At 37.2% G+C, this 12966-nt stretch overlaps 1 protein-coding gene across 5 annotated transcripts in view; it reads left to right on the plus strand.

The window, feature by feature from the left end:
• Aplf (aprataxin and PNKP like factor) overlaps positions 1–12966 on the plus strand; it is an 88683-nt gene that overhangs the window by 1545 nt on the left and 74172 nt on the right. For 2 of the 5 annotated variants that reach the window (XM_063229539.1, XM_063229540.1), the window contains exon 2: positions 7641–7774. The exons of the other annotated variants lie outside the window; for them this stretch is intronic. The gene's annotated coding sequence lies outside the window, so the exon portion shown is untranslated. The remainder of the gene's footprint in view (positions 1–7640; positions 7775–12966) is intronic. 5 annotated transcript variants of the gene reach the window in all.

Here is a 12966-nt window from a genome sequence, read left to right on the forward strand (position 1 = left end):
TGATTATTTAAATGTTTAAATAACATCTTACTAGTATTCTCCAGTTTGCTAGCCAATACAACATTTGGAGGAGCTCCTGGGATTGTTTTGTTTTTCTTTTACTATGGAGGTTAGAAACTCAGTGTTTCATCTAGTAATCATATGCCTGTTATTGAAAAGTTTTACCGGTACCAGGGATAGAACTCACAACTGCCTGCTTGCAAGGCAGGCGCTTATGCCACTGAGCGAAATCCCCAGCCCCCTATTGAAAAGTTTTAACTTGCTTAACAATGTAGCCCAGGCTGGCTTGAACTCATGTTGATCCTCTTGCCTCAGCCTACTGAGTGCTGGGATTATAGATGCGCACCACCACAGTTGGCTTATAAGTCCTTACCTCATTTAGGTAGAAATTAAGGAGCTCAATTGCTGCATCATATCATAAAGAGCATGTTAAATTTTACAAGAAACTGCCAAACTGTCTTTCAAAATGGCTGTACTAGATGCATTCCCACTGGCAATGAACAAGAGTTCCTTCTGCACCACATCCTTTCTTGCATTTCTATTTGTCAGGGATTTGTATTTTGCCTATTTCAGTACACGTGTAATGGACTCTTTTACATATGTACATGTATTTCCTAGTTCCGAGTAGAGATTGAAACCCAGTTTTTTGGTAAGATCTGCTTGTGTTTTCACTCCCAGTGTGGCTGTTGTAACAATATATTAATGATGAAGAGGATGTTCTTATACTACAGAATTCACTTACAAATAGCGCTGCAGGTGAAACAGGTTTGGTGAGTAGAAAGTTTAATAGCACCAGTTCTGTAGAATTCTGTCATATTGGCCAATGATTTAACAGGCTTGAAGTGGTAGCTCAGAAGGTGTTAGAGTTTACTTTTTAAAATCAAAATCATCCACCTTTCAACAGAATTATGTATTAAATAGGTGTTTATGAATTAGCCTGATAACTACCATTTATACTGTTGTTCTTATGGGAAAATATAGTCACAAATTCCAGACATTTCATATCCAATATTTTAATCTTCCAAGGAGAGGTTGTTAGTAATTTGGAGCCTACATGGAGAGCCTCTGACCATACCAAGTCTCTTTCTTCAAATTTTCCCTATTTTAGCATCAGAAATTGGATTTTGGTAGATTACAAGTGCAGTAATGTTAAGCATCTCCTATCAACTAATTTACTTTGTGAAGGAATATGACCAACTTATCATCAGATGTTATGGCAACATTTTAGTGTTGATTACTGAGCTCTGAGTAAGTACTGGACCTGATGCTGGGAAGCCCCACAGGTAGGAAGGTTTTACGACTTATAAACTTCTTGTTACTAATTAGTCTGAATTCAATTTCCGTCTTACTGTTGGAATTTTTTTTACTTGCTATGCAAACACACGAAGTATAAGGAAAGGATTTTATGCAAATTATACCTAAAATAGATCCCAGGTTTCTTCATTAGGATTATACATTTTTCCATAACATTGGCTTAAACCTTGTACTATTTTTGGTTTTTATTTATCATAAAAATATAAATTTGTCTATTTTTACTTTTCGTATATAAATTATAAAGTATTATACAAGATAATTTTTATTATCTTAGTCCTTGGTGTGTAATACATAATAGTTTGTACTGAAAAAATCTGGTTTATATTTTCAGGAATAAGGCTAAATAGGAACATTGAATTCATGAAATATACCTGCTTATGATATTCAGAAAACCTATGTAGGAAGTCATTTTTAGGAAAATTAACTGATACTGATTTTCCAGTAACAGGCAAAAATTAAATGAAAGGTTTGTTCTGTTCCATTTATTTCAGGCTCCATTAGCTTTTATACTTTTACTCCATTCAGTTTTGTTTTTTACTTTTAGAATTTTGAGAATGGTAGTGAAAACAAATAGGTCAGAGGCGTGATTCAGAATAGCTTAGCATTTCTGCTAGTACTATAAGAAAAATCTTCATTTTGTTTGACTTAAATAAATGCTAAAAATATATTTGACACCCAACAACAAATCAGAAATGTTTCTTTTATGTTTTCATCATTTTATCTTCTAACATAATGTTTATATCTTAAAAACAGAGAAAAGACTTATACATATATTATGGTGGATGAAGCTTTCAATTCAAAAGTAGAAAATCAAAGGCAAGGAATACATGTAATATCAATTAAAAAGTGATAAAAGAATGGAGAGTCCTGTTCCAATTCAAGAAACACTTTTTCAGAGGTGGCTAGATCTAGAATGGGACGCTGGGATTAAAGATGTGTGGTTACTAAATTATTCCACTAACTGCTATGGCACCTGCCCTAACCTGATAAGTCTAGATAAAAGTTGCAGAAAGAAGCTGGCATTGTTGCTTGTGGCTTGTGGCTTGGTGTCTTCTGCCTGGCACAAACTGTTTCTCCTCTGGAGGGCCCTCTGCCAGGCCACTTTGCCTTGGAGCCAGTCAGCTGTGGACTGAAGACTTTAAAAACTGTGAGCCAAATAAACTTCCTTTTTTTAAACCTCCTTTTTAAAATTTTTATTTTGAAAATAATAAAACCAAATGAGAAGAAAAAAAATGAGGTTATTCAAAACAAAAGGATGGACATAGTACATAATTTAAAACCACAATACAACGTGATCTACAATGGTTACCATGATGTCTCTTGTTGTCTTCAATAGCATTGCCCATATCATCAGGTACAATAAAATTGAACATAGCAGTACAGAACAAAATCAATAAAAACAAAACATTGGAGACATTATAGGAATTCAAAAGAGGGTAATAGTTAAGCCAGAATGGATATCATAGTGAATCTTACTGTCTTCAGAGTAGTTGCCTATACTCTCAGACTTAATACTATCAAACATAACAGATTCAAATAAAATCAGTCAAGACAAGATGGTGATCAAACAAGACAAATTCAAACAAAATCAGTCAAAACAAGGCAATGAAAGCAATACAGAGTTTTAGATTAACTTAATAGGAAATTAAAAATGGTTACCATAGTATATCCTGCTATCTTTGGAATAGCTGTCTATGCCTTCAAATCTAGTACAAGTAGACAAACTGGAACAGAATATAACCAAACTAAACAGAACAATGAAAGCAATATGGGTTTCAAATCATGGTACAAGATTAATAATGTCCTCTGCCTTCCCTATTTAGACAATTCCTCCCCTTTCACTTTCCAAAGGTACATTGAACATTTTGTATCCCACTAACTCCTTTAGTTTTTAGATTAGAGAGGCAACCTGCTATTTACCAAAATGGTTCTGAACCTTTGTACCCCTGAGCTTAGTCTCAGATTGTACCCATTTACCTCCAAGAACCTCAAGGTTTTCCTTCCTTATAGCTGAGTAGTTCCCCATTGTATAAACGTGTTATATGTCTTTCCAACCAATCTGCAGCTGATGGGCGAGCTACCCCCACTTTTTTTCTGGTTCCCTGTCACATAGAGCATTATTTTCTCATCTTTAATTTTCAGTCCATAAACCCTCTTTCAGGTTAAATATAATTCTTATATATAGCATATTGATGGACCCTATCTCCTGATTACCCTGTCTGTGTTTCTTTTATTAGTGTATCGAGGCCATCCATGTTAGTGATTATGGCCAGCCTTCTCTGCCTCATCTCTGTCATGCTATTTTTCTGCCGTTGGTTGTCTTCACTGTCTGCCCCATTCAGTGAGCCCCTCTGTTGCTGTTCTTGAAACCATCATCTTTTGTTTTCTCTCTCTAGAATGTCCTTCAGTATTTTTTGTAGGATTGGATTGGTGGTCACAAAGCTTCCCAGTTCCTTTTTGTCATGAAAGCATCTTGTTTCTCCATTAATTCTGAGAGATAGTTGTTCAGGATACATCAGTCTGGGTTGGAGGTTATTTTTTTTCAGGGCTTGGAATACTTTGCTCCAAGCTCTTCTTGATTTGATGGTTTATGTCAATAAGTCTGTTGTGATTCTGATGGGTTTTCCATTATGGATGATCTGTTTCTTTTCCTTGATAGCTTTTAATATTCTGTTCTTTTGTTGAATTTCTGGGATCTTGATTATTATATGCCTGGGTGTATACCTATTTTAGTTATAGCTGGCTGGCTGTATGCCTCATATATCTGAATATCATTTCTTTTTCCTGTGCTTGGGAAGTTTTCTTTAATTATTTCTGTAAATAGCCTTTGTATTTATTTTGTGTTTACCCCTGCTTCTTCACTCACATATTTTATTCTTAAGTTATAGATCTTCTTGTCATCTTCTAGCCTTTGTATTGTTACTTCCTGGTTCCTTGTTATTTTAAAGAGATCTTTCCTTTCGTGATCATACGTTGTAAATCTGCCTTCAAGCTTTGATAGTCTATTTTTAGTTTCTTTCAAGCAGTCTTGCCAGCTTTCATTGGAGTTTTGAATTTCCTGGTGATCTCTTTGAATCTGTTTCATGTATTCTAGATTTTTTTTTTAAACTATTCTTCATTGAAACTTTCTCTCCTTTTTCTTTGCTCCTCTATTCTTCTATCTGTGTCTTCTTGAGATGTACTTAGCATTTCTTTTATTATATTTCTTATATCTTCCTTTACTTGTGTAAGTATTTCTGTTTTGAGTTCTTTTATAATGTCACAAATACAATTCTTTATGTCAGATGCTGCTTTTTTGGAAACTGCAGGTATACAACCCCCCATCTCTTCTGTGTTTACCTCCCCTGGGCCAGGACTGTTTGGGTTGGAGGCTGGAGACTTCCCTTTGTTTCTTCCTCTGTCATGTTTCTGGTTTCTTCCAGACAAGTGAATAGTGGGGTCCCTGGCTCTTCTGTATTGGTTATAATTACTGTGAAGTATGGTGGCTAGGGATTGCTGCCCTCCCCAATCTGCTGGTGACCTCTGGAGTACAAGCAGGGGTGGGACAGGCTGGCCCCTTTCTTGTGAGCTAGTCAACCACTGGGAGTCTTCACCATGTTAGTGTGTGCCATGTGAACAGGGCTGGTTAGGGATAGCTTCAAGGAGACCTTCTCCTTGGCTATTGGATCACACATAGGGGCAGGACTCAGTCCAAGCAATTCTCACCAATATTCTCTGTGCTAGGAGAATCAGCTGACTAAAGCTGCTGCAGTTCTGGCTCCAGGCTTATCCTGCCAGACTCCAAAATGTTGCCTGGCCAGTTGCATGAGGATTGAGTTCCCGTGTACTCACCACAAGCCGGTGCAGATCTCCGCTCTGCCACTCCCCTCCGCAACTGCATTCCTCCCACCAAGGCTCTTGAGCTCACCAACCCCCAATTTCATCACAACATCGTGTCTCTGGATTCCAGTGGCTTTTCATATACAGCAGGACTGGCTCTAATGGGCACGTGTCTGGTGTCTGGCTACAGCCTTCCGTCCACGTTTTTCTTTTCTTTTTTTTTTGTTTCCCCTTTAGTTCCTTCCTGGGTCGAGAGGATCCATCTTCTGTCTGCTCTTCTCCAGCATGTTTTATTCCAGCATCCAAGCTGTTTCTCTCAGAGAGACTCTTTACTTTGTTGCTTAGTGATCCACCATCTTCACAACTCCCCCAAATAAACTTTTTCTCCTTTAACTTTGGTTGTTAGGTATTTTGCCTCAGCAGTGAGAAAAGTAAGAGCTGGTACCGAGAGTGGGGTAATTGCTATGACATACCTGACCATGTGTTTTGAGAGTCTTTGGAACTGGTTTTGGAAGGGTGAAGAGTTTGGAAAGTCACAGAGATGTTGCCTGAAAAAGCAGGCCTGGAGTACCTGAGGCTGTACTTGATGAGGGAGTCTGTCAGAGCTCAGAAGAACAGAATGCTGACAGAAATTTTGCTGGTGCAGACCAGGCCTGGTGCCTTTCCCAAGAGCCACCTGGTATATGGACTGGGAGACAAGAGGAACCCTGGCCCCTCAGACCCTTCCCATGTAGGCAACTAGCTGAGTCAGAGGAGCATGGCTGGGATGATAGCAACTGAGACACAAAAACAACTTAATGCTTATTGATTGATTGACTTTGCAGGCCAGGGTCAGGTAGTCTGAGCATCTGTTTAGTGGATAATGATATGTAATAAAGTAACTGTGGGGGAATTTCTGCCTTGTTTTTGAAATTCAATATTTTTTTCACAATTTTGTTTTGTTCCACTTTATTGTTTTGTTGTATTCCCTTACCAAAAAAAAAAAAAAAAAACCCTCAGAAACAAAAACAGAAAAAACACACTAGGCTTTGGAGTTTTCTGTGGGAGAAGAATTGCATTTGGTGTTGAACTCCAGATTATGTGTCTTATGCCTCTGCATTTTGCTCCTGTTTGGAGACTTTGCCTGAGACTGAAATTACGGGCAGTGGACTAATGAATCTTACAGAAGAAATTTCATGACAATCTAATGTTGAGGCCATGGCATGGCTGTTGTTTGGGGGCTATTAGCCAATCTGTGTTGAAAATCAGGAGCAACAAGCCCAGCAGAACGATTTATAATGTTTTGAGTTTGGCCAGAAAGGAAGCTCTGGTAAAGTCATGGACTGCAAAGATGGAAGAGAAATTGTTTTCTGAAAAGACTAGCAAGAAAAAAATCAAGTATTTCAGAAGAAAACGGAGGAGGATGCCCTGAGGACATCACAACAATCAGTAGGACTCTAGCCTTTGCAGACTCAAATTTGGAAAGGTGAAAAATTTTGCTTTGAGAAGACAGCCTAGAGCACCATGGCCATAGCCTAGAGAATTTGTTCCTCAGTGATTGGGTTCAGAGTGCTCAGTGATCCAGGCAGTTTGCCATTATAGCCAAGAGAGAGGAAAGCCTAGCTGTTGCTCCAGCCGATGACAGATCTTAGTGTCATTCACATGGTGCTGGTTTTAGGTGTATGCAGAATGCAAAAATTGTGGGATCAGGAAGACCTCCACCCAGATTTCAGAAGGAGGTTTGGAAGGCCAGGCAGTGTGCCCCTGAGAGGGCAGTGTGTGAAGCTGTGAGCGTGAAGCTGAAGTGCATGTAGTAAAGACTCCAGAAGTTTTGAGAAGCCAGGAATGTGGATTGTCTGAGGAAAACTGCAAGAAAGGAGCAGAGCTGGCTCAAGAGAGAAGCCTTGGGAGCTACACTGGCAGTATACAGGAGTGGAGCCACCCAAACCCTTTGGAGTTCACAACTTGCCACAGATTGCCAGGGATGCTGGATGTGGAACTGCAGGATTTGATGTTTGCCCTTGCTGGATTTTAGATTTGCTTTATTTCCATTCCTTGCTGTTCCTCTGTTTGTAATTTTTGGAATGGAAATGTCTGTCTTGTGCCATTGAATATTGAAATTATTTAACTTTTTTTTTCATTTGTACATGGACTTGCAGCTGAGTTTGCCTTAAATCTCAGAGGAGACTTTTGACTTGGACTTCTCAGTAATGCTGGACCTGATGGGACTTTGGCAACTCTTAGAGATGGACTTAATGCCTTTTGCATAAAGGAATGTATATGAGTCTCTGTGGGGCCAGGAACAGAATGTTATGTTTTGTGTCTAGATATACCCTCAAAGCCTCATGAAATCAATAGGTGGAACTTTTTCAGAGGTGACTGAATCTAGAATGTATGATGCTGAGATGAAAGGCATGTGATTAGTCCACCGATTGGTTTGGCACCTTCCCTAAACTGAGTAGTCTAGATAGAATATAGAACTTGTCAGGTATCAGTTGTGGCTCATGGCTTTGTTTTGCTGTCTTCAGGCTGGCACGAATTGTTTTTCCTCTGAGATGCCCCTCTGCAAAGCCACCCTGTGTTGGAGCCAGCATACTATGGACTGAAACCTCTACAAACTGTGGGCCAAATAAACCTTTCTTCCTTTAACTTTGGATTTGAGGTATTTTGTTTTGGCAATTTGAAAAGTAACTAAGCACTTCATCTCTGCAGTTGTTAATATATATTTCTTAAGGTGTGTTAGAATGTATCCTTTAAGCACATTTCTGCATAACCATATATTGTATACTTCAGAAATTTACAACTATGAAGTAAATTTTAATGTTCCTTATTTAGTTTTTTATTGCTTTTATAAGGCTATCCTTTTAAAAACATTTTTTAAAAGAGTTCACGATCTTTAAATATTATCCTCTTTCATCTAGAATGGTTCTCTTGCCTTTCATCTTAACATGAATGTTATTACAAGTCTAGGTAAGTTTTTCTAATGTCCCTCAGTTTTGATTTGTCTTTTTTTTGCACATAATTTGATTCAGGGTAAATATTTTTGGCAAGAATATTATATGGATCATGTAGACTCAGCACCACATCAGGATATCAATTTTTTGCTCTTTGGTGACTGATACATGTGACCACTTGGCTAAGGTGATGTCTTAGTGAAGAGTGTGTAGTTTGTAGAATGACAGTCTGAAACTTTTGAGCATTTCTTTTATTTTCCGGCACAACAAATTGTCCTGGGTCCATGTATTTGTCTGCTTTCCTGTCACTGAGACAAAATACTTGATATCCACACCTTAAAGGTGGAGAGGTTTAGTTGACTCACAGGTAGAAACAGCATCGTGTAACAGCACTGCTGAGGAGAGCTGCTTAATTTGCACAGTCAGGAAGCAGAGTCAAGAGAGGAGCTGGGGACAAGAATACACCAGGTCACCCCTTGTGCCCACCTCTTCTGACCAGGCCTCACTGCCAAGAGCACATTCGGCCATCACTCATCAATGGATTCATCCACTGGGCCACATCACTTTCCAAAAGGCTTGCCTCTGAACACAGGAGACTTTGGATCTAAACCACAGCAGGCTACATTTCTGGGTCCCAGACCTGGAATTAATTATTTCTCCAAAGAGCTCAGGTGTCTTTGAATGGGGAATGGTATTTAAGAAGCCAAGATCTGTGGAACTGTATTTATTATTTCTTCCAAGTGACCTCCATTCTCCCAGAGGCGTTGCCTTTTCTGAGCTTGTTATATGTGGTTGCATGTATTTTTAGGCCTCGTCTTTTGGATTCTTTTTTAGCTGGACCTCGCAAATGCTGGTGTGAGATGCGTCTTCAGTCTTGTCCAGTTGAGGGGAATCTTACTTCTTCTGGAATGATGCATCTGTATATCTGTGTTTCAGCATCTTTGGTCCCCCCTGCTTTCCCCCACTTCTCCTCCTGGTTGCTGTCGTCTGCTACAGCATAGGGCTTGGAAGTTGATCTGCTGAATTGTACGCACCCAAAAGTTTTTAGCAATCTTTCTATTAATTGTGCTTTAGCTGTGGGCAATGAGGATTTTAATTGTTGTATTTGTTGATTTCTTTGACTCACTGGAAGACTAAAATTTCTTGAAGTGATTAGAATTTAGGTACCTACATTTGTTGTGCAGAAGATGGAATGCTTCAATTTCAACCATTTTTATGGCTTTCCAAAATGTAAAATGTCTGACTTTCTGCTGAAGGTCTCATTGAAATGTGATAACTCTTTGCAACCAGCAAATAAACTTGGATAAGATTTTAGTATACAGTATTTGAAGTATGTTAGGATATTTATCTCAATCCTAAAAGGGCTGAGTCAGTGTGTTCTTTCTGAACCTTGAGTTTCTTTGCTTTTTAACTGTCTTTCTCATTCTATTCGCAGACTAATATCAAATCATTTTCTGTCCATTGTCAGTGCCCTGAGAGTGTTCCCAAGTCCTGTCTTATTATCTACTGTGAATAGAGAACTGGGAATTTGGATGACATCTTGTTAGACATGAGTATGACACTAGAATAATCAGGACCAAGTAGAAATTACAAGTCTTTTGAAGCTTTATTTAGAGCTGAGATCTTCTTAGTATGTCTATTTGATTATTAAATAGCCATTTTTCTTTATTTTAAGTTCTTTATTATGTTCTAATGTGAACAGTTAAAACTGTATAATCTTTAAAAAAGTTTTGTATTGTGACAGTAAGGGAGGCAGTACAATGTTAGGAGCAAGGGTGCCTCTGGAATCAGAGTGTTAGGGTCAAATCTTGGCTTCACTGCTTAATTGGCTGTGTGTCTGTAAGTTCATAGTTACTTAACCTGTCTGCACTTCCTTTTTCTCACCTATAAAATCTCTACGGGTTTTTTGAAAACTAAAACAGGTAATACCCAATAAGTATAGAGTAGTGCTTTCATTGTGGAAAATAATTGCTGTTCCTATTGATATAGTAATGAGGATGTATTGAACATTCATTCTGCACAAGGAACAATGTTAAATACAGCAAGACATTAGATCCTCAGGCTAATCCATATTTCGTCTCCCCAGATCCCTCTATAGCCTCGCCTTGGAATTAAAATGTTTTAGTGATAATTTCTTAAACATAAAAACGAACCCTGAAGAAAGCATGAATGGTAATTTTGTAGCCTACACAGGATTAGAAGTTTGGTTTAAAGGGAACATTATAACTAAATAATGTTAATTTGAGTCTTGCAGACACTTTGTTACTCTAAAGATGTGCGGCTTGTAATGAAATTGCAGAGTTGTAGAAACATGTGACCACTAGGGGTCACATTGTGCTTTTGTATTATTTAAAATATCCTTTTTTCCTAATGATAGGGAAACCTATTGCAAAGAAAGATTGAGATAGGAAAAGTCATTATTTCTTTCTGTAAAAATATAGTTTTAAAAAAGAAAGAAACCTAAAATGGATTATTATAAGAAACATCATTAAGTATTATGATTTTATACTTCACAGTTTATTACTCTGTTGATTAGAAAATCTGTTTGTATTATTGAAGTAGCAATGAGATCTTGGTACCAAAGTTTGAACAGAAAATTCTTACTGTGAGCCACTGAATAATTTGTATTTATGATTACTTTTAAAATATTGTGTGTAGGTATAGTCATGTATGTGTGTTTTTCCTTATATAAATTATTTTTATTAAGAGTGTGCATTTGGCATAAGTCGACTCAAAGAGTGTTCTACTAAGTTACTTTAATTTTCTGGATTTTTAGTTTCTAAATATGTGAAATATGAATAAAACCATGGCAGTGATTGTCAATTTCTACATTGTAGTGCAAGTTCTATGCAAATGATAAAGTGCTTTGACAACTGCTTTTGATTTTGGCCTACTAGGGAACACTGGGGAAAATGAAGGAAATCTCTAAAATTTGAAAGTCGGAAGAGTTTATATTTGCTTCCCTGAAATAGCCATTCAGGCTATTCAGAGGTTTATTTAAAATGGGCCGTCTTCATGATGTTTTATTGTAGGAAATATTTGAAACATTAACTGTGGTTTTGTGTTACTCATTTTATTGTGATTCTTGTTTAATTTTTGTTTGTTGACTTTATTAGTACATGTTTACACTATATAATGTTTCCATTCCCTGTAGGGAGTCGGTACACATGACAGAACATTTCCTTTCTCCCTCCCTCCCCTCTACCCCTCTTTACTTTTCCAGTCTCAGATTCATTTATTTATCTTACAAGATCGTATAAAGTTAATTATATACAGACTGAGCACCTGACTAATAGATTAAAGAAGATATAAAATGTGTAAGAAGACAGTTGTGCTAACTGTACTAAGTCAAGGTACTCTTGGTCTGCATTGAGTTACAATACTTTTTTCTTTATCTTTTTTCCTATTGTCTGATAGTTAAGTGATATTTAAGATATGATATTTAGGAACGTGTGTCTGAGTCACTTCACTTAACATAATGGTCTTGAGGGGCATCTGTTTTCCTACAAATGACCCAAGTTTATCCTTTTTTTAATGGGAGAGTATGTAGTACTCCAATGTGTATAAATACCACATTTTAAAAAATCCATTCATTTATTGACAGACATGTAGATTGTTTTCAAGATGTAGCAATTATGAATTGCACTGATATAAACATGGGTATACAGATATCACTGTGCTATGATGTCTGTAACTCCTTTGGGAAGATACCTAGAAGGAGCAATGGAATTTCTACTTTTAGGTTTTTGAGAAATCTCCATCATGATTTCCATAGTGGCTATATCAGTTTACAGTCCCACCATCAATGCAGAAGGGTTCTTTTCTCCTCTCAACCTTGCCAGCATTTGTTATTGGTTGGTTTCTTGATGGTAGCTATTCTTTCTGAATAAGATGGAATCTCAGTGTTGTTTTAATTTGCATTTCTCAAATGACCAATTGACCATTTGTATTTCTTTTTTTTTTTTTTTTTTTTGTCCTTTTCTTTTTTATCGGTACCAGGGATCGAACTCATGACTGCCTGCTTGCAAGGCAGGCGATTGTGCCGCTGAGCCAAATCCCCAGCCCCGACCATTTGTATTTCTTCTCTGAGAAATGTTTATTCATTTCAGATGCCCATTTTTTAATTGAGTCTTTCAATGTGAGGTGTCTAATTTTTTTGAGTCCTTTATATATTCTAGATATTATTCTTTTGTCTCAAAGAGTAGCTGGCAAAATTTTTTTCCCATTCTGTAGGTTGTCTTTTCACTCTATAGTTTCCTTTGCTGTGTGGAAGCTTTTTGATTTGATGTGATCCTATTTGCTGATTGTTAGTGTTTTTCCTTATGCAAGTGATATTTTGTTCAGAAAGTTGTTGCATACACTATGTGTTCAAAAGTTTTATTTGTTTTGTTTTCAAGGAGATTGTTTCTGTTCTTATGTTTAGATCTTTGATTCATTTTGATTTTAATTTAGTGCATGGTAAAAGATACAGGTCTAGGTTCAATCTTCTGCATGTGGGTAGCCAGTTTTCCCAGCATCATTTGTTAAAGAGACTGTCTTTCCTCCAGCAAAGGAATTTGGCCCCTTGATCAAAAATAACATAGCCAAGTTTGCGTGGAGTTATTTTAATATTTTCTCCTCTGCTTCATTAACCCATGAGTTTATTTTTTTGTTTTTCCTAATGCCATGCTGGTTTTTTTTTTTTTTTAATTACTATAGCTTTGTAGCATAATTTGAAGTCAGGGATTGTCATGTCCCTGTCTCACTCTGGTGTCCAGGATTGCTTTTGTTATTCTAGGTGTCTTCCGGTTCCATATGAATTTTAGGATTGCTTTCTCCAATTCTGTAAGAAATATTGTTGGTATTCTGATTGAGATTGTATTAAATCTATGTAGTAGTTTTGTAAAGATAGCCATTTTGA

Source organism: Cavia porcellus, unplaced genomic scaffold (genome assembly GCF_034190915.1).
Source record: "Cavia porcellus strain 051 isolate PalLab524CR breed Dunkin Hartley unplaced genomic scaffold, mCavPor4.1 scaffold_18, whole genome shotgun sequence".
In the NCBI taxonomy this organism is placed as follows: Eukaryota; Metazoa; Chordata; class Mammalia; order Rodentia; family Caviidae; genus Cavia; species Cavia porcellus.